General features: G+C 43.5%; 1 protein-coding gene across 3 annotated transcripts in view; it reads left to right on the top strand.

Annotated features, from left to right (window-relative positions):
• Positions 1–929: 929 nt before the first annotated feature.
• The window catches only part of CAMKK1 (calcium/calmodulin dependent protein kinase kinase 1), a 158298-nt gene continuing 135151 nt past the window's right edge, over positions 930–24076 (top strand). For 2 of the 3 annotated variants that reach the window (XM_069971140.1, XM_069971137.1), the window contains exon 1: positions 930–1025. The gene's annotated coding sequence lies outside the window, so the exon portion shown is untranslated. The remainder of the gene's footprint in view (positions 1026–24076) is intronic. The other variant, XM_069971138.1, reaches the window with a different exon arrangement.

Here is a 24076-nt window from a genome sequence, read left to right as displayed (position 1 = left end):
CAAGGAGCCATAGCAAGTAAGCTCACCGGGCTCCTTGGGTTCAGAACCAAAGGGTTTTGCGCCTGGTGGCATCAAGGGTCTCGGGCAATGGGTTGCTGCGTGTGAGTCCTCGCATGCCAAGCACTTGTGTTTACATTTACAAAGCCTGGCAAAGTTGCATTGGCCCTTATAAGAGAGCCAGCAGGCTCCAGGGTGATGGATAGCCACAGGTCCCAAAGGGGCTGATTTTGTGACACCAAAAGCCAAAGCCATACATCAGTGGCCATGTTATCTAGGCAACCATCAAAGCAACAAGTACCCCAAAAGAAAGCATCCCTATGTACCCGCTAAAGGAGGCGGCAGCTGAGGGGAGGGGGACACGGCTAGCACCCCAGAAGATAATTTGCCCATAATCATCTGCAATGAAGGAAGAATCTCATCCCCAGATGGGGAGCACCACCACGGGAACCTGGAACACATGTGGCTCCTTCAATCACTGGAGTGACAACAGGAGCGGCATTGTCTGTACCCAGCGGAGCTTCTATGGCGCCCAGTGCGGATGATGACAAAGAGGATCTCCGTTTGCTGATCCTTCAGTGATGTCGCCGGGAACTGGATCAAGGATCCATATCAGTTGAGGGTGGCATAGAGATGGGCATCAGAATAAGGCCTCTCCCCTTCAGAAATGGGTTGGTGCACTACAGGTGCCAGCTACTTAGGGGCACTACAGGTGCCAACTGCTGAGGGGGCAAAACATTAATTACCCCTTCAGTTGGCAGCACTGGGGCAGAATTATTCATGGGGATATTGCCTGCAGTATTTACAAACATTTCTGCTGCAGCAGCAGCTTCCAGACTAGCAGGGGTTAACTCCACAGAGAGAGGGAGAGGGGGAGGGGCGGAAGCCGGCTCAGAGGCAGAGGAGCTGCTGGCATGTGCTCCCATACTGAATGAAGGGGAGAGAGAAGAGGCAGCCAGGCACCGTGCAGGAGCGCCAGGTAACGGGGCAGAGCCCGGTGCGGGGACACGGCGGCGGCGGCGGCACAGGTGAGACACCTCTTATTACTCATGCATGTGCCGGGGCCCCTCTGCAGTGCTCATTCACTATTCCCTGCGTGTAGCAACCGAGCAGGGGATGATGGATGGAGCGCGGATAATGGATGTGTGTAGTCTGCAGCACATACACATTGGATTATCCCTGACCACATACAATATATATATATATATATAATATATATATATATATATATATAATCTCATAGTATAATATACGGTAGCATCACTTCTCCATGTGCATGTCTCATCCTATAATGCAGTGGTAATGTATACAATACTGGGATGAGATGGAAAGTTAGGCAATGGTTGGCAGTGATGCTCCATACACATCATGTGTACTACTGGCTATGGGAAGAGCAGATGAGTCCAGGCAGGATGGTGGGTAATCTCTGGAGGAGGCTGTGTCCTGACTGTATTGGTAGATGAGGCCAGATGATCCTCCTCCAGATGCTCTAATAAACTTGTTAGTCCTGTTACCATTAACCCCTGGCCTCCCAGGAGCTTGTTATTTTAGGGACACATGTCAGAGGGATCAGTCCTGGTCTCAGTAATTCTGGCTACTTCCTCTTCTGCATAGAAGCCACTGGAGTTTATACATGTTATGGACCAGTCCTATTGATGTGCCTTGTTGGTCCTCCCTGATAGTGTGCCGCTCTGGTGAACAGTTCTGTAATTTAGTTCTCTGCTATGTAAAGCTGCCAAACAAGTTGTTTTTGGAGAAGATCATCATATGGCATTTACATTACTGTATACTTCCAATGTTGTTGTGGAAGAGGAGGCTAATATAGATGATAGGAAACTGGTGTATGGATCAGTTTTTTTATACCAGAGCCAAGTCCATGGGATATGTCTAGGAAACCGTGCATATGACAGTATATGAGTGTTGATATAGTGCAGGGGTAGGGAACCTTGGCTCTCTAGCTGTTACATAACTACAACTCCCATCATGCCTGGGCAGCCAAAGCTTTTTCAGGGGTAGGAAACCTTGTCTCTCCAGCTGGTGCACAACTAGAACTACCATCATGCCTAGGCAGCCAAAGCTATATCAGGGGTAGGGAACCTTGGCTGTTGTTACAAAACAGCTACCGTCATGCTTGGACATCCAAAGCTTTAGCTGTCCATGCATGATGGGAGTTGTAGTTTTGCAACAGCTGGAGGTTCCCTACCCCTGATATAATGGAAGAACAGTGCAATCATGACTTCAGCATTGATGGACATACATCTACTCAGCTTTAGCTGTCCAGGCATGATGGGCTTTGTAGTTTTGCAACAGCTGGAGAGCCAAGGTTCCCTACCCCTGATATAATGGAAGAACAGTGGAATTGTGACTTCAGCGTTGACGGACATAAACCTCTGCTCAGTAGCTGAAACTTGATTTTCTTCAAGATTTATCATAATGTGCTAGAAAAAGTCAGTGATGTCTATAGCAAACATTTATGTTAGCTCTTTTACTGTTCTAATGTAGAGATGAGCAGACTTTGATAGTTTGGGTTTGCGTGAATCAGAACAATTGGCAATTAAATCCCACTGGCTGGAGAAGCTGAATGCAGCCAGAGGACTACCTGGAAAACATGGATATGTGCAAACCTCAACTTTCCGCAGGTTCACTCAGCTTTACTAATAAATGTTCATGATGTGAGGCAGATTGGTGTGCCAAGGACTGTAGACCCACCCCAGTGCACCAAACCATCTAACATACCAAAAGGGATATCTGGAAAGCAGGAAAGGTCCTACACTTTCTGCTACCCAGTGCTCCATGTCCTCCGTCTGCCTGTCCATGCTGATAATTTCTGCAGATAAGTGGTGAAGCATGTTGCTACAAGAATTATGTGAATCTGTGGCTGCACGCAGTGAGCAATAGCTGCCCAATGTCACTATAACATCAGGCAGATATTAATCACTGCCCGCAACATGCTCCTACCCCTATTGTATATATCAGCATGAATGGGCAGAGAGCAGAAAAGGTGTAGGACTTTATGCTCTCTGGATAGCCCCCTTTACAAAACAGGATTGCAGAGAAATGGTGCTGAGGATGATAGTAAGGAAACTAGCTTGGTCCTCAGCATCCCTGGCCCTATGGGAACATAGCAGCAGGTTAGATTCGTCTAACTTGTTGTTAGTTTCTAGAGATGAGCGAACCGGGTTTGAGTCAATCCGAATTCGATCGTTCGGCATTTGATTAGCTGGGCTGCTGAACTTGGATAAAGCTCTAAGGTTGTCTGGAAAACGTGGATACAGCCAATGACTATATCCATGTTTTCCACATAGCCTTAGGGCTTTATCCAACTTCAGCAGCCACCGCTAATCAAATGCCGAAAGTCCGGGTTCGGATAGACTCCAGCATGCTCGAGGTTCGCTCATCTCTATTAGTTTCCCTTTAAATAAATGGCTGGGGAAAATCAGCTGATCTTCAGCTGTTGTTGCATAGAAAATGTCAGTTGATACTAACAGCCAATTTACTATTGACTTCAATAGTTTACAGCACAAAAAATAAAAGAGAAAACATATGGTGCATTTACACAGTGATTTATCTGACAGATCTTGGAAGCCAAAGCCAGGAATGGATTTAGAAAGAGGAGATGTCTCAATCTTTCCTTTATGATCTGTTCTCTGTTTATAGTCTGTTCCTGGCTTTGGCTTCAAAAATCTGCCAGATAAATCTCTGTGTAAACGCACCCATAGTCCGATTGTTAATTGACACAGTATTTTGCGATACGCAGCAGATTAGATCTAAATAACTGAACACAGTATCAAATCTGCTGCGTATCTGCTGTGTGTGTTTGTACCCTTAGTGTTTATAAGCCAAAATCAGAATTAGAACCAATGCAATCTGTGTGAAACCTGCAATAGTAGATATATATTTATATAAGTAACAATCTGGGGGTTACTTACTCGCTGAGAACACCATCTCCCGGGTGAGACGGTTGCCACACCACAAATTGCAGTCCCACTTGGTGCTGGAAGTTTTAAACACAGGCGGCTTTGTTCTTCCATCATCGGAAAACACATATAGGCAACACCATTCACATAAACAATATAAATCCTAGGCCGTCTAGCCACTAACTACACAATACAGCTTCCCTACCTGTCACTTTTGAGCCTTATGTTCAGTATCACAAACTGTACACATTTGTCTCGCCAGGCTCTTGTCTGCAGCTCCCACACTGGGAAGCTCTGAAGTCTTTAACAGAGCTCCACCAGGTGCGTTCCTGAGCCTCATCATCTCTCAGGCTGGAGTGGAGTAGATGGACCAGGAGCTGCCCCTGAACCATTCTCTTCACTCTAGAGACAAAGTACTGTGCCACTATATATATCTTTAGTGTACGTTCACACTTACCGGATCCGCAGCTTATTTTCTGCTGCGGATCCGCAGCAGATTTCATTTAAATAACTGAACACAGCACCAAATCTGCACCATCAGATCTGCTGCGGATCCTGTAGGTGTGAACGCACCCTTACGCACTAAAACAATTGAGAATAGTCAGTGTTGTTTTCTGAAGTATGTTTTCCAAAATTACATACCAATAATGTTTGGGACCAGGTAGCCAAACATGTTGTTTCCAGGTCACTTATGATGAATCTGCTTCTAGTTGCTGTCAATTTGATAACTGCCCCAACTTACATGTCCACACTGACTGGATTCACCATGGCTGCAACATGCGCACTAAAGTTTTCAGACCCAAGCCCAGCCCTGGATCCAGTTTTAGGGCCCTTGCTCACTACGGAAATCTCGCCGGTAAGCTCCAGCGGATTCCGTGCACTCGTCCCCGCCATATAGTGCCCCCGCGCTCTCCAGCTTGAAGATCTTCCCGTCCGATAGACTCCATTCTATTCAGCCAGATTCCACTGTCCACCCAAAAAAGAAGCCTATGGGACGGCCGGATGTTCAAGCGGGAGTGCGCACAGAATCCAACGGTGCTTATCCGCCCGTTTTCCTTAGTGTGCATGGGCCCATACTGGGAAAATTCTGAATTAAATTGTTTAAAGGGGAACTCTAGATAGGGAAAATTATTTTCTATAAAAAATACTTTGAAAGTTGTCTCTACCCTTTTTTCCATCAACGGGCAGGCTGTACTCTGCAAAATACGTTCGGACAAACAGTGTGTCCGGCGATCTGGCAGCTCTATTAACACGCTGGATGCTTTAAACTATCCCATTCAAATGAATGGGATCAGTTCAAAGATGCTTTTCTACTGCGTCGGAGGAAAACAACGCCAGATCGCCGGATGAGGGTCAACTCGGCCTTATATAGTTACCTGCTGCATATGTTACTAAAACAATCGCTTTCTAAAAAAATACTTTTTTTCTTTGACCTATACACTGTGGACATGCTTTTTTTTGCATTGCTGATTACACCCTACAGTATAGGAGCACGTTCAGTATTTTAACAAAGTGCATCCAATGACATAATGAGTTTGTTCTGCAACGCTACAAGCTCAGTTCCATTTTCCTGTGGCTTGCTAATCTGAATCCCGCATGCTGACAAGTGCTTCTGTTTTAATTGACACCACGCAGCACAATCCTCATTACCGTTCATGATCATTTTTCTTAGAGATTGTCACCTACCGCTCATCATCCAGTACTTGTTTCTGTTGTATGTAAGGATCAGGTACATCCCCATCACATCAGCTGTCCCTTGTGGCTGCTCCAACCACTGAGCAATATCTGACTCATTAGAAATCCTGTAAATCCACCATTATTCAGAGATTACACCCTAATGGCCTGTCACATTATTTTATCATTTGTAACATTTTTCAGCATTTTGTTTGGGCAGAAGGTTTTGACATTAAGATCGGAGTATTCTGATGCATTAGTAGCAACACATCCTTTGGAAAATGTCATCCTGGTTCTGCGTGACCTTGTGCAATCTGATATTTCTTTGTTCCAGAAGCTGAGAAATGAGACTGTGTGCTCAGCTGGGCGAGGGATTTTATTGGACATGAAAAATATTAAGTATTGAGAAAAATTCCCAGTTATATAATTATACTGCTAAAAGTGAATACGCTCGGCTATGAGAAACAGTTGAGTGATTTTACGTGGGACAGTTTGGATTCCAGATTTTTTTTTTTTACTGCTTCCTGTCATTCTGAGGCCATGCTCACACAGTGTTGTTTTGCAGACGTCTTTTGGTTATTACGGCTGCAAATGATGATGATTATTTGCGGCTGTAATTAAAAGAAGTCCGTTATTTAGACGTTGTTTGGTGTTGAAGATGTCTGACTTCCTTTCTAAGGACTCATCCACACATCAGTTTGTTTTTGTTTGTTTTTTGGGGACCTTAAAAATCAGGATCAGGGATGTACTGTACTGAACCATCAGTATGGGATCAGTGACGCATCAGTTTTACATCACTGATTGTGCATCCGCAAAAATGCATAGCAGGGCAATAAACCAGGATGCTGTTTTATGGACAGAAAAAAATGTGTGAAGGAGGCCTAAGCCACAGAATAATGCAGTCAAATTTCAGAAAAAGTCATTTTTGATCAATTTCTAGTAGTTATTTTTATAATGTATGTTAATGGAAGACAAATTCTAATGGATGGCACACATCTGCTTCCGTTTCTACCATTCATTTTTGCATCTGTTTTTCCCCCCATGAAATGGATATGTTAAAAGGACAGCAAAAACTCAGTGTGAACCTAGCCTTAAAACGCTTCTGACAGAAAGAAATAAGAGATACCAGAAACATGTGGTCCATTTATCTCCAGGTGAACAATCAGTATTGTAACATTTCATTGGTGTGGTAAAGGATGGTGCAGAGATCGTAGCATTATAAATGGCATAGAATAGTAGTGTGGCCCTGTTTCAGATTTAGAATATAAGCTCAAAAGCTTTAAAGGAAAAGTTCAGCAAAAATTTTATTAAAGTATTGTATTGCCCTCCAAAAGTTATACAAATTACCTATATACACTTATTACGGGAAATGCTTATAAAGTGCTTTTTTCCCTGCACTTACTACTGCATCAAGGCTTCACTTCCTGGATAACATGGTGATGTCACGACCCGACTCCCAGAGCTGTGCGGGCTGTGGCTGCTGGAGAGGATGATGGCAGGGGGATGTTTAGTGTCCCTCTAGTGCCCTGTGTCCCCCTTTTATCATCCTCTCCAGCAGCCACAGCCCACACAGCTCTGGGAGTCGGGTCGTGACATCACCATTTTATTCAGGAAGTGAAGCCTTGATGCAGTAGTAAGTGCAGGGAAAAAAGCACTTTATAAGCATTTCTCGTAATAAGTGTATATTGGTGATTTGTATACCTTTTGGGGGGCAATACATACTTTAATAAAAAAATTTTGCTGGACTTCCCCTTTAAAGCAAATGTACCAGTAGGTACATCACTTTAAGATTTTTAGTTCAATAGACTTGTCTATTCCCGGTCACCGGCCCAGCCTGAAGCAGTGAAGGCGGGCCCGTCCACCCCCATTGTGACGTTCTGCCCTCCACTCTGTGACACGGCTCCATTAGAATGAGTGGAACCGCGTCACAGAGGGGAGGGGTTTCATCACACTGGGGGCAGGCGTGCCTGCCTCTTCTACTTCAGGCTGGGCCGGTGACCGAAAATAGACCGCAGGAAATGGCCCACGGTTTAAACAATAGACCGCGGCACCAGCATCCCTGCGTCGGCACCAGTCTATTGATGTAAAAATCTCAAAGCGATGTACCTGCTAGTACATTCACTTTAACTTTGCTTTTTAATATTTTATATGTGACATCTGTATGTTCTGTATCAGAACTAACATCCATATACTGGCAAAGGTAGGAAAGTTTAAGGTTTCTTATCAGTGTTCTCAGCTATTTCTTTGCTTGTTTCAACAAGTGGAAATGAAGGAGTGGACAGCTAAAGCCTGTTTTGTAGTGACAAGTTCCATCATGAATACCAGTCAAAATCTTATCTTGCACTTTGGGTGATCTTATAAGCTTTGTATGTGATGAAGCTAGCGGCAGAATGGTGCTCTGACCAGCCACAATGACCTCATTAATGTTTCTAAACACTCATAAACTTCCTCAATTATACAGTGTCCAGTACTACTAAGGACTCTCATAGTCGCCCTTCACATTCTCAATAACCTCTTTCCTGTGCAAAGTATGTAAACTTTACATTATTATAAACTAAAACCATTCTAGCTTCCTGTGAAGACATTTTATTGTATAATAATATAGTTATGTATATAATGCTTTACTTACGCTTTGTCTCATTCAAGTGAATTACATTTTTAGGTTATGTTTACACAGCGTAAAATATACGGAAACTATAGCAGTAGTTTTAATTTAAAACAATGTCCGGGATGCAGTGAACATAGCTGTCAGTGCAACAACGACCGTAGTACCAATGACCGTAGTACCAACTATAAATGTAATATTTGGTCCCACAGCGGCAATGTAAAATTTATGTATTGCACATAAAAAATGGAATATTAGCTATGAATTCTAGTGTTGGGAATGATCTTGGCCATAGTAGTATAACATAAGTCAGTGCTTCTCAAACTGTGAGGCGGGCCTCACCAGTGAGGCGCCCCCTAGGTGTTGGTGAGGCCCAGCTGGGAAGACAGTTTTCACAATAGTGACTATGATTTGTACAGTCCTTTTGCTGTTTGCAAAAATATCCATTTTAGCAACATTATTAACTTATTTTGTACTTGTTTTATTATATATATAGCTTGGGAGATGGGTGAAAGGCATCCTAGCATTATTTTCAGCTTTTAAATGGACTTTCACCACAGATGGTGACGCCCAGTTACCCTCTTGGTCAGTCTGGTGAGGACCAGGCATTGCCTTGGTCTGTTGGGTGAGGCTCCAATAGAAAAAGTTTGAAAAGCACTGACATAATTATACCTTGTTAATGTCACAGCAGACTTTAAGTAATACGGATAAGGATTTAACTTTCAATCAGCTATGACAACTGATGCCAGACTCTCTTCACAATCGGTGTTGATGCTGTAGGCTATGTGCCTCCTGACATACAAAGCATGGTTGTTTTGTCTAAAAGGTGAAACATAAACATAACAACAAAAAACATAACAAACATTTCCAAGTAAAGGAATTCAGGGCATGGTATCCCAATTATGATGGGATCCGGAAAAATAACATGAGTTATGTGGGAGAGTGTCATGCCCGACATTGGGTAAACTGATAGAGGTTGGGGAAATGAGACAACCATTCAACAAGATCATGTTGCATATTAACTATATTGTCCTTTCACTTGTTATCCTAGGTGAAACAGTCCCACGTTGGGATGCGGTTTTGTGCAAGGACCTGTTAATAAGATCAATAAAACAAAAAACGTTTAGGGAACCTTCTGGGTACTCAGACTTCCAAGACAGGAGCTAAGGTTAAAAACTAGGAGATGCCTTAAAGGGGTTATCCAGTGCTACAAAAATATGGCCACTTTTCTCCCTACTGTTGTCTCCAGTTCAGGTGCAGTTTGCAATTAAGCTCCATTTACTTCAATGGAACGGAGTTTCAAAACCCCACCCAAACTGAAAACAACAGTAGGGGGAAAGTGGCCATGTTTTTGTAGCGCTGGATAACCCCTTTAAATTCTGCACCACAATCTAGTCTAATGCTACATTAACATGGAGCGATAATTCGCCCAATCTAACGATTTAAAGTATTAGGGTGCGTTCACACCTACAGGATCTGCAGCAGATCTGCAGGAGATTTGTTGCTGTGTTCAGTTATTTAAATGAAATCTGCTGCAGAAAATCAGCTGCAGATCCTGTAGGTGTGAACGCACCATTAATGTGTTTTTTATAATGATCAGCGTTCAGACGGAACAATATATTGTTTGAAAAAATCGTTATTGTGATCGTTTTAACATCGCTTAAGCCCATCTCACACATAGGGTGAATTGGTGAAAGACTGTTTACACAAAGCGATCTGCAAACTTTAAGCAAATGACCAACGATGATTTGAGAACATTATGAAAGATCACAATGAACGATTTCTCGCTTGTCACTTGATCGTTCGCTGTGTTTGCACAAGCTGATTATCGCTCCAATGCAATCGTTATCACTAAAATTCAAACGATAATTGTTCCGTGTAAACACACCATAAGCTTATGGGATTATGGTGTGAGATTGTAACATAATTAAAAGAATGTATCCCATTTTTAAAGAGAAGCTGGCTAAAAGCCCTATTATACCAAGTGATTATCGGCCATATATGGCCGATTATCAGCCGTTACGGCCGATAATCGCTTGATGTAATATTTAGTGTTAAAAGGCAACAATCAGCTGACATGCACTATGCTGGCTGAGCCTTGTCTTTCAACTTGTTGGAAAAATTTAGAACGATAGCGACGATCTGCTGGCCGTCACTCCGTGTAATAATGTGGTGTCCCACTACGGGTGTTGCTCCTATTCACACCCTTTGTAAAAGTCTGTACTTTTCTGTGGTCTTATTGCAGCTACAGTATTACTAGAGATGACCACTAGATGTCGCTGTATTGTGTAACTAAAGTATGGAAGCTGAACGGCTGAAGTATCTCAAGGGTTATTTGTATGTGTATGTACCAGATTCTGTAGGATCTTCTCTTTCTTCTGTCCTATCGCCTCTCTTCTTTTCCATGTTCTGTTGCACTCTTTCCACCCAACCACAGCGCACCTTACATGCTGGTTAGGAAGTTAGTCCCTTGGGTGAAGGAGGAGTCTTAGCTGAGCTTTGGTAGAGAAAGGACGTAGCTCAGATGGCTCTCCACCATGGTTCTGCCTGGGCCCTGGCCCTCTGCCAGGTATCCTCTACAGTCGCAGTACTTAGTCAGTACCCCGCATGGGTAGGACACGGGACAGAGCCCCCTTACCAACTTCTTTCTTGAAGCATCAATTAAGCTGTGTGATGCACTGTTAAACCCTTCAAGAGAGGACTAGCCAACAGATATCCTCAACCCACGCCAAGGAGCACAAGAGAGCCAAAGAGCTAGGAAATGATCCGGGTGGAGCAAAGTTACTAAAGTTCTATGAACTTCATCTCGCAGCGTGGGTGTACATAGGAAATCCTAACCATTCCGCTCATTCCAGGTAACAAGGTTTGGGGTCTGTGTCACCCATTGGTACGGTTCTGCCAAAGCACAGGTTGTTTCTTCTTCTTCTACAAGTATTCTTCTATGCACTCCAACCTCCTGGCAGAGCACATTACTACTTGGGTTGAGACTCTCATGGCATCCTCATCTCTACTACGCTACCTCAGTACAACCTTATCAACTCTACTACATCCTACTCAGCACTTATCACACAGATCTGGTGGTTCTATGTTCATGTATTTATTGGAACTGTATCAAGTGTATTTCAAGATTCGTTGTATTACCTGCTGCACCTTAACAAGTAGTAAACCAATTCAACGTTATCACCTGAGTCTGTGATTATTCATTACACAGCACTTTCACCGCAACCTTGGGACATATCCCCTCTCTGTAGGTAGTGGGTCCTACCACTATTCGGGAGGGTTACTACACTGCTCTAGCCATCCGTAATAACAACACCTGTGACAACACTATCCCAAGAGACCCTGCAGCAACCCGACAGGACACCGACCATAGGCGAGAAGGGTACAACTGGCCTTACTCTCTAAAAGCAGGCGTGCCATCACACCACTGGTGTCACGTGACAAAACCCTTAAGGTCCTGCTGTACATCGGCCATCCACCGCAAGGAGTGGCGTCACACTTCCATCTAGCAAGTGACCGGCCGCCCCACCGCTACAACATCATCCAGGGGTCACCACAATAAGAGCAGCGGCAGCAGACCGCCGCTGGCTCTTATCAGTTCCACAGATGATCTAAAGATCGTCCGGGAAGACCATCCTGCAGCTCCCCACAGTCCCTTTGCTCTTACACGCGCCGATAGTGAGCTGGGAACCTGTCAGGTCAGCGCTCGTTTGCTCCTCCAGATTGGCTTGTCTAATAAGACTTATAGTTTCTCTACCCACTGGTGATCAGCTGTTATGGAGGGCTATCCAGCGATCACTGATGAAGAATAGAGGTGAGCGAAGCAGATTCGTTTTGCTTAGTATGAAGCAAAACTGATCTGTGCTCACATCCCTCAGGCAGCCGTCTCGGTGCAGAGGGAATATACTGCCTGGGGACCACCTGGAAAATGCCTGGAAAACATGGATACAACATGATCAAGGTTATAGGGGTAGGGTACACACTGATTTACTTGTCAGGCTGCATACCTCTGTTTTGTGTAGGCAACAAATCTATGCCATGTAAATGTATCGGTGTTATCATGTTTCACATATTTGAAACCTTTATCTTTTGGCCCCTGTGTTATAAAGAAAACTGAAAATGTGTTGTTTTAAGCAAGGTATTTAAGGGGACGATTACTTGCCTTCATTGTTGTTCTTATTTTAGCTGACTTTTAATTGTTTTGGCATCGCCACATTTTTTATTGTTCTGTTAACTATATTAGGGCTTATGTTATGCAGCATGAGTTCACATTCATCCTGTATTAATAATACAGTGTTACAAGGTAACAACATTAATATCAGACCTCTAGTCACAGCCTCAGGAGTAGGGACCACTGTGTCCAACCTCACTTGGGATCTTGAGGACCCCTAGCATCCCCTGCAAATCAAAGGTAAATAGTACATAGTGTATAGAAAAGGCTTGACTATTTCTTGAACTGAAAGGAGTACTCCGGGCAGGAGCCTTTTTTAATATATACCTGGGAATAGGTGGTTTAAAAATAATAAAGTGCACTTACCTCCCTGGCTCCTACTTTGCCACCGATCTTACCAATCCTTCCCGCTGTTCAGCTGTTTCCAGGTTCTGGGGCTGTGAGGTTGAAGGCCCGCCCAGCCAATCAGCAAATGAAGTGCTATGCCGCTGTAGCCCCTGATTGGCTGAGTGGGCCTTCAACATTACGACAACAGGTCCAGAAGCAGACGAACTGCGTGATTGAGCGGTAAGATTCTGACAGGCCTCCGGGGGCCAGGGTGCTTAGTGTCCTTTATGATTTTTGACCAACCCATCTTCAAGCACATATCAAAAAAGGTCCTTGCCCAGAGTACCCCTTTCAGATTGTTTTTCACTAATTCAATATGGCATTTTTTTTTGAGCATTGTTGCTGTCTGTTGTACCATGGCCCTTTCAGGTCGGGCCTCTTCCACACATCATTATCGTTTTATCTGTCTGGACTTTTTGTCTGCGTTCCTCAAAAAGTTATCGGCAATGCATCTGCAAAAAAAGGGGGAAGTTGGCTTAGAAAGGGTATGTGCATGCTGAGGAAAACACACGGAGGACTTGCGGTGGATTTCGCCGCTGCTCCCCGCGCGTTCCCGCTTCGCTCTCCGCCTGTGCCATAGAATCCATTCTATGGTCAGGCAGATTCTGCCGGGACGAGCAGCGGAATCCACCACAAGTCCCCAGCGTGTTTTCCTCAGTGTGCACATACCCAAACAGTGGGAGAACGGGCAACAAGTCCTCAAATTGCATGGTTTTTGGTTCATAAGCCATCCACAGTTATGAAGTTATTTATCTCTAACTGCTAACAATATTAGGCTATTTTTCCACAATGTAAAAATAAGGGCAAATAACGGCCGTTATCTGCCTTTATTTTTACATTGTGGGAGCATAGCCCAATACTGATGTGTGAAAGGGGCCCCATTCTGACTTCTGTTTGAGGAAATCATAATAAAAGTAACTTTGTATGTAAAGTATTTGCTGTATTTGCTCTTCATGTACACGTGTTCACAACAATATACGTAAGGCTGTAAACCTGCCTTGCAGAATTCAGTGCCTGTGTGTGAGGCTGTAACCATGTGTTGGCATTTGTAATAATTGTGGGCTGTTTGCTTGCATTTCGGAGAGAACATTGACAAACTAGTCAACCCCCAACCATCCCATGTAACGGCAGCATTTGCCAGATGATAATAGTAGTTCTGTAGCTGCAGTGCGCCCTCCTTTTAGGTTATTATTTGAATGTTATTTGAATTTGTATGTATTAAACTAATACTCAGGTTGTAGTTGATATTAGGCGGATTTATGAAAAATGTTAGTATACCAGTTTTTAGTCACATATTTTTGTGTAAGAGTCCTATTACATGGGTATATGAAAGCCTGATCAATACTGCTAAATCTGTGCTCATTTATGGGCCTTTTACATGGAACGATTTATTGTTCGAATTTGCACGATAACAATCAAATTCGAACGATAATCGTACGTGTAAACGCAGCGAACGATCAAAGGACAAGAGATAAATCGTTCATTTTGATCTTTCAACATGTTCACAAATCATCGTTGATCGTTCGCAAAAAATTTGCAGATCGTTCAGTGTAAACAGTCTTTCAACTATTTCACCTATGTGTGAGATAGGCTTAAACGATCGCATAGCGAATTTTCTGTACGATGTATCATTCCGTCTAAACGCTGATCGTTATAAAAAAAACATTGTTCATTCAAAATCGTTAATCGTGCGATCGGGCGAATTATCGCTCCGTGTAAAAGTACCATTACTGGGCCTATTTCACAGCCCGATAATCATTTGGCAAGGGCTGCACAGACATTGTTACCAATGTCTGTGCAGCCCTTACCCAAACAGTAAAACAGTCCCAGCCAGCGATTGGTTGAGCGGCCTGTTTGCTCAGAAAGGCCACTCTGAAGCCACAGTGTGTGGTGCCAGGGGGCATACAGATTGCAGGAGAAGACTGGGAGCATGGGCAGGTGAAGTATAAACTGTTTGGGCAATCGTCAGCCATCGGCCGTGCATCGCTATTACACGTAGTGATGCACGGTCAGCGGCCAATGATTTTAGGTGTGAGCCTGAAGAAACGATCAGCCGATGACTGTTGCATCGGTTGATTGTTGTCTTTATTACACCGAGTGATAATTGGCCAAATGGGGCCGATTCAGCCAATTATTGCTCCACGTAATAGGGTCCTAAGGCATATTGTGACTTTTTAGTTTCTTTAAACCAAACCCCCTACATTTGAATATTTACTATAATTTACTACTTGCCGCCTTATAGTCATTTTTAAGAGAGATTTAAATTTATTTAGAGAGATTTATGTGACAGATTTTTGAAGCCAAAGCCAGGAATGGATTTAAGAATAGGAGAAATCTCAGTCTTTCCTTTATGATCTGTTCCATGTTTAAAGTCTGTTCCTGGCTTTGGCTTTAATAATCTGTCAGATAGATCTCTCTGTGTAACCACTTCCTTAGACACATTTACTATAATTTTCTGGCATAAATTATAGTGGAAATCAACACCAGCTGGTACCTGGTATAGAATTCTACAGCTGCCGCACCTGTAGCCACAGATGCCTCAAATTTATTGAGAGTCCTGTTGCTGGGTTTACACGTAGCGACAATTTGCCCGATCGTACGATGAACGATTTTGAAGTAACAATTTGTTTTTTATAACGATCAGCGTTTAGACTAAACGATATATCGTACGGAAAAAACGTTTTGCGATCGCTTAAGCCTATCTCGCACATAGGTTAAATCGGTGAACGACTTTTTACTCGGAACGATCTGCAATTTTTTTTGCTAATGACGATTTAAGAACATGTTGTAAGATTAAAATGAACGATTTCTCGCTCGTCATTTGATCGCTCGCTGCTTTTACACGTACGATTATCGTTCTAATTCGATCGTTATCGTGCAAATTCGAACGATAATCGTTCCGTGTAAATGCAGCATGTCTCTCTAAAATAAACCTAGTGCAGCTGAAGTGGGCAATCTTTTACATATGAAACACTAGTCCTAAGGTCACCATACAGCCTAGACTTTTGACTGCTATACCTGCCACTCGTGGCGGGTTCGGCTGTCAGTATAAGGCTACATTCACACATCCGTTGTTCTGTTCGTAATTGCGGACCGATGGTATTCAAACGTCCGTACGTGATGTAATCTGTGCCGCAAAAAAAAAAAAAGGACATGCTGTAATGCGGACGGCATTTTGCGTCCCGGATCGCTAGGGTAATGAAGTGTGGACGTAGTGCTCCGTAAAGCACGGAGCACTACAGATGCACATTCGTAGTGCAGACCGCGGCCGAGGGCTGCACTACGGGTGTGTGAATATAGCCTAAGGTGTATGGGGCTCTACCAACCATCCACCGACAGATGATGTTAGAAGAGATAGAGGTTGGGTGTGGTGGAAAATCACCACCTGACCCCTTTGTTTTAGGAAAGATAAGCTGCAGCAAGAGCTCTTTCACTGTGGCCTACCCTTCCTTTCTCCAAAAAAAATACAGGAACACAGCAGTGGTAAACGTTTATCTTTCCATGGGTATTCTTTGGCTGCATCCCTCTTTTCCAGGCAGCGGGAGTCACACATCCTTGTTCAGTCTGTTATATACGGTCTATAAAGCGACTCTGTACCCACAATCTGACCCCCCCAAACCGCTTGTACCCTCAGATAGCTGCTTTTAATCCAAGATCTGTCCTGGGGTCAGTTTGGCAGGTGATGCAGTTATTGTGCTAAAAGACAGCTTTTAAACTGGCAGTCCCGTGCCCTACGGGAGTGGCGTAGATTGTGTATGCATTAGGCTGGCACACCCTCTCCGTCCCTCCTCCTCACCCATCATTAGGAATGCTCCAGGCAGATTGTCTCCTATTCCCCACCTGTGTCAGCACAGCACATGGGCTGGATCGTTAAGGCACCTGTGCAATGTTCAGCATGGACAAAATGTTCCAGTGGTATTCCTAATGATGAAGAGGGTGGGGAGGAGGGACGGAGGGGTGGTGCAAAGATGGGCCTAAAAACTCCCGTAGGGCACGGGGCTGCCAGTTTAAAAGTAGTTTTTTAGGACAATAACTGCATCACCTGCCGAATGGACCCCAGGACAGATCTTGGATTAAAAGCAGCTAACTGAAGGTACAAGTGGTTTGGGGGGACAGATTGTGGGTACAGTGTCACTATAAGCTGACTGCATATCACGGACTGAACTTTTTAACACGGCCACCCTGCATCACGCCAGTTCAGTGGCGGAGGGCTAGATTCATCTAGCTAATAGTTCCCCTTTCAAAGTAAAGATGGTGAAAGGATGGTAAAAAAAGAAGAACTGTGTGGGAACAACTAAAAAAGAATGTCTGTTGTTTGCAAAAGACATCCGCAAATGTCATGATCATTATTTTGACGCTTGCGCAGAAAACTTAATTTAATACACTGTCACAGGGGGAGATTTATCAAACTTGGTGTAAATTCAAACTGGCTCAGTTGCCCCTAGTACCCAATCAGATTCCACCTTTCATTTTTCAAAGAGTCTGTGAGGAATGAAAAGTGGAATCTGATTGGTTGCTAGGGGCAACTGAGCCAGTTTCACTTTACACCATGTTTGATAAATCTTTGATAGATCTTCTTAAAAAGAAAAAGTGGATGCCTTTTCTCTCTCTCGGCACGCCTCACCACTACCTCCTCCCAGCTTCTGTTGAATATTCATGACGCCCCTCACCCCGGCCTCCTGGCGACGTCATCTTTAGTTGCCTGGGTCTGTGCATTGTCCCGCAGGCCGCGGGAGCGTGGACAATGCACATACCCAGGCAACTAAAGATGACGTCACCAGGAGGCTGGGGGACGGGCGCCATGAATATTCAACAGAAGCCCACCACCAAAGGTAGCCCACCACACTAATAGACACAGACCTTCATCACACTGTCAGCACCTCAGAACCATAATAGGTGCTGACAGATTCTCTTTAACTTTGTGTGAACATAGCCATGCTGGGTATTCGTCTCTTTAATTTAACTAAATTCTAAAAAATGTGAATCATAGTGACCTATGACTCGGCACATACTGAAGTGAGTGAGATCCTGGAACACAGTGGGGGATTTTAAAAATCAGACCCTGATGATGACGATCAAAATTGTTAATAACTGAATAATGAATCGCCAAGTCCTAGGTGGTTCTGATGTCAGGCGCTCAGGTGAATAAAAAGTATGCCCCCCCCCCCCAAAATAAAGGCTGACATTTAACTGACAGCTGGATCAGTCGATGCACCATAGCTACAAGGTTTCATCTACAAAATAAAATCCTGTGTAAGGCCCCCTTCTCACGTCCGGAAAACCCACCCGGATTTCTTATCAGGAAATACAGACAGATTTCCGGACCCATAGACTTGCATTAGTCACAGACACCCTTCCAGATTTTTCCAGAAGCGTGTCCATTCCGGAAAATAGAACCAGATTTTTTAGAACCGGTTCGGAATTCCATCCCAGACACCCCCATAGAAGTCTATGGGAGCCTCAAAATCCCGGACGCTTTCCTGATGCGTAAAATAAACGGATGCGTTTTGATCGCCTTTTTATAATGGTGTCAATGAAAAAAACAGGACCAAACAGATGCACACAAATACATCCAGTTTTCCAACAGTTTTTTGCAAAAAACGTCTGAAAAAGAAAACTGATTGCAAAAATGTAGTGTGAATCCAGCTTAAGCTGTGAAAGAGTTTCTTATGGTCAAACCTTTTTGTTTTTCTGATTGTGTACAGAACACATTATTGCCTTTTCCTTTAATAAAATGTATAGAATATATCAATATAAAGTAATAGTCTCATTATATTTTGTGTGCCATTATTTGCCCTGTTGTCCAAAAAGATTGGATTTATGAAGCTGTCCAGAACAAAATAAACCGTGTGATAAATGAAAAGGATCGATTATGCTGTGTAGCCGAGAAGCTCATTCACTTCTGCCATTTGCTTCCTTCATATAGTGATGCAGTCAGAGTGCAGTGCTGTGCTAGCCAACAGGCTCCTGGGATATAGCTGACTCTGCAGTGCTGAATTAATAGCAATATTAAACAGGAAATTGGCAAACCATAGAAAACGGGCATGGCTTGTTATCTTTTTATTACTTGAGATACTGCTGACAACTCATAACTACTGTATACAATTACATCAGTTGTTCAATGAGTATTTCTTTGGAATATTATAGGCAGGTCGTAGCTAAAGGCTTGTGGGCCCTGATACAAAATTTCTGCTCAGCCCCATAGATTGCAAAACTACAAAACCTATCATGAAATGTTAGCTGGACATGATAGGATCTGTAGTTCAAATATGCAAAAAAACACTGCAGTGACACCATCACGTGTCTCGACGTCAGTGAACTAGCCATACCTTACCCTGGGAAGGAACAACCAAGCCAAGAAATGTCTCCAATCAAGGATACCACCCAAGCAAGGTATCCAACCACAGACAGCTGTTTTGGGGTATTTGCCCCTCATCAGTGTGGAGAAGGATTCTGGCTAGTGGAAGCAATTGCCTAGTAAGTGCACTGATGAGGGGCAAATAGCCAGAAACAGCTGGCTGTGGATGGATTCCTTGATTGGAGACATTCCTTGGCTTGGTTGTTCCTTCCCGGAGGAAGGTCTTGCTAGTTCACTGACTTCAAGACACGTGATGGTGTCTCTGCAGTGTTCTTTTGCATATTTGATTTCCCAGGGGGCAATGTTCTGGAATACACTGATGTTGGGACACGTGATGGTGTCCCTGCGGTGTTCTTGTTGATCTTCCTGAGGTCAACCAGCATTCTTTTGCATGCACTTACTAGGCAATTGCTCCCACTAGCCAGAATCCTACATATTGAAGTATGAGGCGGGTGGTGGAGGAGTAGGAATAGATGCTAGTGTACAGGATAGCCTTTGCAGTTATGCAAGTCTGGAAAACAAGAAAATAAATGGCTGCACCTCTCACACATGTTTGATACCAAAGCTTCTCAGCTACATTAAAAACTAACTTAAGAAGTCAGTATATAATTTGATCAAACCATATTAGCTTGTACCACATGCAGGTCTTCTGATACACGAGTTCCTACTTTAACAATGGTGCATTGTTGGTCAGCGACCACCACTGCAAAGCCAGCAGAATCTAACCGGCTGCTAACTCGATGGCTATGGCTATGGCTGTATCCCAGTTTTTCAGGCGGTCCTCAAGGTTGTATCCACCCTCTCCATGGAGCGGGCAGGCAGCGGGAATCAGAAGCCGATAGTTCAGGTTCATACGAACCCGAACCTCAGCCGGTTCGCTCATCCCTACTGAGAATGTAGGTATATCTTTTACCTTCATCCTCTACGGCGTTCCCGTGCTGTTTATTCTGAAATCCTCTCCTGTAAGCTGTTAGGAGCACTAGGGGTGTGGCTACTGCCCTCCCCAGCTTGTCCATTGTTGGTAATTAGAAGGGGTGGGCTGGCAACGATTCGCCCCTGGCAAAACTGCCCCCCCAAAGATCATAAATGGAGGGGGGTTGTAGCCCCATCCCCAGTGCTCTTAACAGCTTACCGGGCAGAGGACTTTGGAATAAATAGCACAGGAGCAGTGCAGGGGATGAAGGTAAGCATACCTTCATCCTCAGTGCCCCATGCCCTCTAAAGAGCTATCTGCAGGTTAGATTTGTCTAAGCTTCTGAAGTTCCCCTTTAAATGTAACATTTTCATCTGGTATATCATATAATATTAGTAGAAATCCTTTACAGGAGTGTTGTGGTTTGTTTCTGGAGGTAGAGTAATTAATCATGTTTGCAAAGCCTGTATTACATTTCAGAACACTTCTGGTGTTGCTTGGAAATCATCATTTTATCCTGCAGATATATAAGGCTTATGTATTAGTTAGTGCTAACATACTTGAACAAAATTTGAACCTTTAGATTTAGAGAAACTGACAAAGCTATGATGTAATTATGGTGGTGTTTAGGGCTTCATTTTCAAAAATAGTCTTAATCGCTGAGGCCCCACCTCTTTGACCCGGCTTTTTAGGAATAAAATATTTTTTTTTTTTTGTGCAAAGGAAGGCCCCAGCAACAGTTTGGACCCCAGGAAAGAACATGGATTGATGCAAGCTAAGAAACGGTACCAGGTTTAGGGATTGGTATTTTTTCCCTGGCAAGGATTTTAGAGAGGATATCTAAGAAATATCGCATGTATTAGAGTATTCCACATTTTTTTCCCTTATTGATCATAATTGAATCCAGGAGTGCCTTTGTGTTGCACTGCTGTGAGGCTTGACCGGTCACTTGCTAGGTGGTACCGTGTGACACCACTACTGTGGTGGTTGGTCGGAGTATAGCTCAGCCAGATGTTGTACTGTCGTGACGCCAGTGCCAGGTGGGCACACAGGTATGGAGGCACACCTGCTTTTTTAGTTTAGAGTGGCCAGTTATACCCTTTCCCCAGTGGATCGTAACCTGCCGGGCTGTGAGAAGATCCCTTGGGTGCTTATCACGGTGGTCCAGAGTGGAGGTGTGACCCACCCGGACTATTGGTACCGCCACCCACAGAAAGGGGAGATGACCCTAGGAAGGTGCAATTACTGTGTGGGGGCTTAAGTAATAATCACTAGACCTGTTACCATAAATAAACTCTTCTTTACTTTAGGAACACTTGATACAGTAGGATACAGTAGACTTGTGACTTGACTAACAAGACTTGTGCTGAGAGCTTGAGAGGTAGTATAGCCATGCTGGCTTGGTTGTGTGATGAGAAGTAGAGTGAGTACAGAAAAGTAGAGAGGAGGATGTCATGAGAGTCCCAACCCAAGTAGTAATGTGCTATGCCGGAAGAATAATTAGAATACTTGTGCCCGTGTTTTGACTTCTTGTCTTTGCACCACTTATTGCCCCCCAGTGTCAGGTGACCTGTCCTATGAGGGTGACACAAGCCCCAAACCTTGTTACCTGGGTTGAGGAGAGTGGTCCGAATTTTCTGGTTACACCTGTGCTGCAAGATAGAGTACGTAGGCTTGTAGCAACTTTGCTCTATCCGGATCAGTTCTTCTTGCTTCAGGATACTGTCCTGCACCTTTAGACTTGTTCTCAGCGTGGGCTGGGATGATCTCTGACTTTGTCCCCCCAGTGAGTGTTTAGCACTGCATAGTGAGTAGAAGTGCTTCTTTTAATAAGAGTGTCCGAGCTTCCAATGTGTGTCTGCCCACTATCACACTGTAGAGTAGACTACACTGGACTCGTCCTCTAACAAGGCACCTGGCATAAGCCAGGGCCCAACTTGACTGCTTAAGGGACCGTTCTGGCTTGTGTCCTCTCTGTACAGAAACCAGACTAAGACTGACTAAGTGTGTGACTACACTTCCTCTTCCCCCATAAAAAGGTTTAGGTTCATTAAATTCTATGGGCCTTTTATTCAGGATCCATGTGACATTATACAAGAAAAAGGCTGACCACATGAAGTCTTACGATTGAATAAATCTTACTGGTGGCTTATTAAGTACAAACAGACTTTTATCATTTATTTCACATGTGCACATTGAATTATTACAGTACAAGGGTATTTTCACGCTGAGGAATAGGCGAGTATTCTGCAAGGAATTTAAGAGGAAAGTTTTCAGCTTGAAATATCTCACCTATTCATCTCTGGCAGAATAGGAGCAGAATGCAAATGGAATTCAAGTGAAATTCAAGCAGAATTAAAGCCCTATTGACTTCTATAGGATTCCTCTAGCAGAATCCGCCCAAAGAATTGACATGTCAATTCTTCAGGGGGAAAACGGATCTGTGGCAGAATTTTCAGCGCAGAAATTCCGCTGTGTGAAAAACAGTGCGGAAATCTTATGAAAGTCAATGGGACAATGCTAAGTTCATATTTTACAGGCAGAATTTGAAGCGGAATCTTCTGCAAATTTGCTGCGGATTCCGCGCATATTTCTCAGTGTAAACATTGTGAACAGTGCCAATCTTTTTTTTTTTTTTTTTTTTTTTTTTTTTACCTACACCAGTAGTGGGTTAGAAACACAGAAACTGTTCAGATCTTTCCATTATAATTTTGCCCTGCCAGTTCCCCTCCAGGTTTTGGTTGAAAAAAGACTGATCAAAAGACTGACGGAAATACTATGTGTGAGCATAGCAATAGGTAGATATGCAGAGTCTTTTTGCTCAAATAGCTGCAAATAGCCTAGATTTATCAGGCTGTCCGAAGGCATAAAACGTTTTGGTTGCTATGGAAAAACCCATCACAGCTCAGCTTTCATTTTACCAGAGTGATTTGTAGAAATGTAACCTGAGATGTGATTTATAGCTGTGGGAAAACCAGACTGTTTTTGTCCTTGGACAGATTGATAAATCTGGGCCAATACGTTACAACTAGAGATGAGCAAACCAGGTTTGGGTTCGAGCGGTGGGCTGCTGAAATCGGATAAAGCTCTAAAGTTGTCTGGAAAACATGGATACAGCCAATGACTATATCCATGATTTTCACATAGCCTTAGGGCTTTATCCAAGTTCAGCAGCCACTGTCAATCAAATGCCGAAAGTTCGGGTTCAGATCGACTCGAGCATGCCCGAGGTTCGCTCATCTCTAGTTACAACCTTAAAACACATCTCTTGTCTATAGATTAGAGTTTACCACCGAAATGTTATGCGGTATTGTTGCTGCTTTTCTGCTTTGTCTGCCAGTGGATGATCAGCAAAGTATTGCAGGCTACATGCTATGGCCTAGATATATCAATCTGTGCAAGACATAACCTGTTGTAAGTTGCCCATAGCAACTAATCACGGCTCAGCTTACATATCATAAAGAGCTCCGCTGAAATGAGACCTGAGCTGTGATTGGTTACTATGGACAAATCTGGGCCATAGTATATATAATATATATACTGTGGGGGAGATTTATCAAAGATGGTGTAAAGTGGAACTGGCTCAGTTGCCCCTAGCAACCAATCAGATTCCACCTTACATTCCTCACAGATTCTTTGGAATATGAAAGGTAGAATCTGATTGGTTGCTAGGGGCAACTGAGCCAGTGTCACTTTACACCATCTTTGATAAATCTGCCCCTGTGTTGTTGTGTTTTTTAATTGTTTATTTTTAAGATTTTATTTTCAACAAAAAAGTAAGATACAATACAGGATAAAAGCAAAGTACAATAATCACAGTACATGGGTCCTGAGCATAAGTCTTCCGTTACATCCTAACAGGACCTTGGTGACCTTTGTATATGAATACGTGAAGACAAGACAAAAAATACTACAACCTTCCATTATATGTGGAGAGTAGACTAAGACTAAGAATATATAGGTAATTTAACTATAGTCAACCCCAAAGTGGGCTCCCGCCCTAAACAAGGCCTCTTCATAACATCTCAGGAATAAACGTAGGTTCTTTCTTCAA

This window comes from Dendropsophus ebraccatus, chromosome 5 (genome assembly GCF_027789765.1).
Source record: "Dendropsophus ebraccatus isolate aDenEbr1 chromosome 5, aDenEbr1.pat, whole genome shotgun sequence".
Taxonomy (NCBI): Eukaryota; Metazoa; Chordata; class Amphibia; order Anura; family Hylidae; genus Dendropsophus; species Dendropsophus ebraccatus.
The sequence above is the reverse complement of the archived record's forward strand: the minus strand, read 5'-3'. Positions and strand labels throughout refer to the sequence as shown.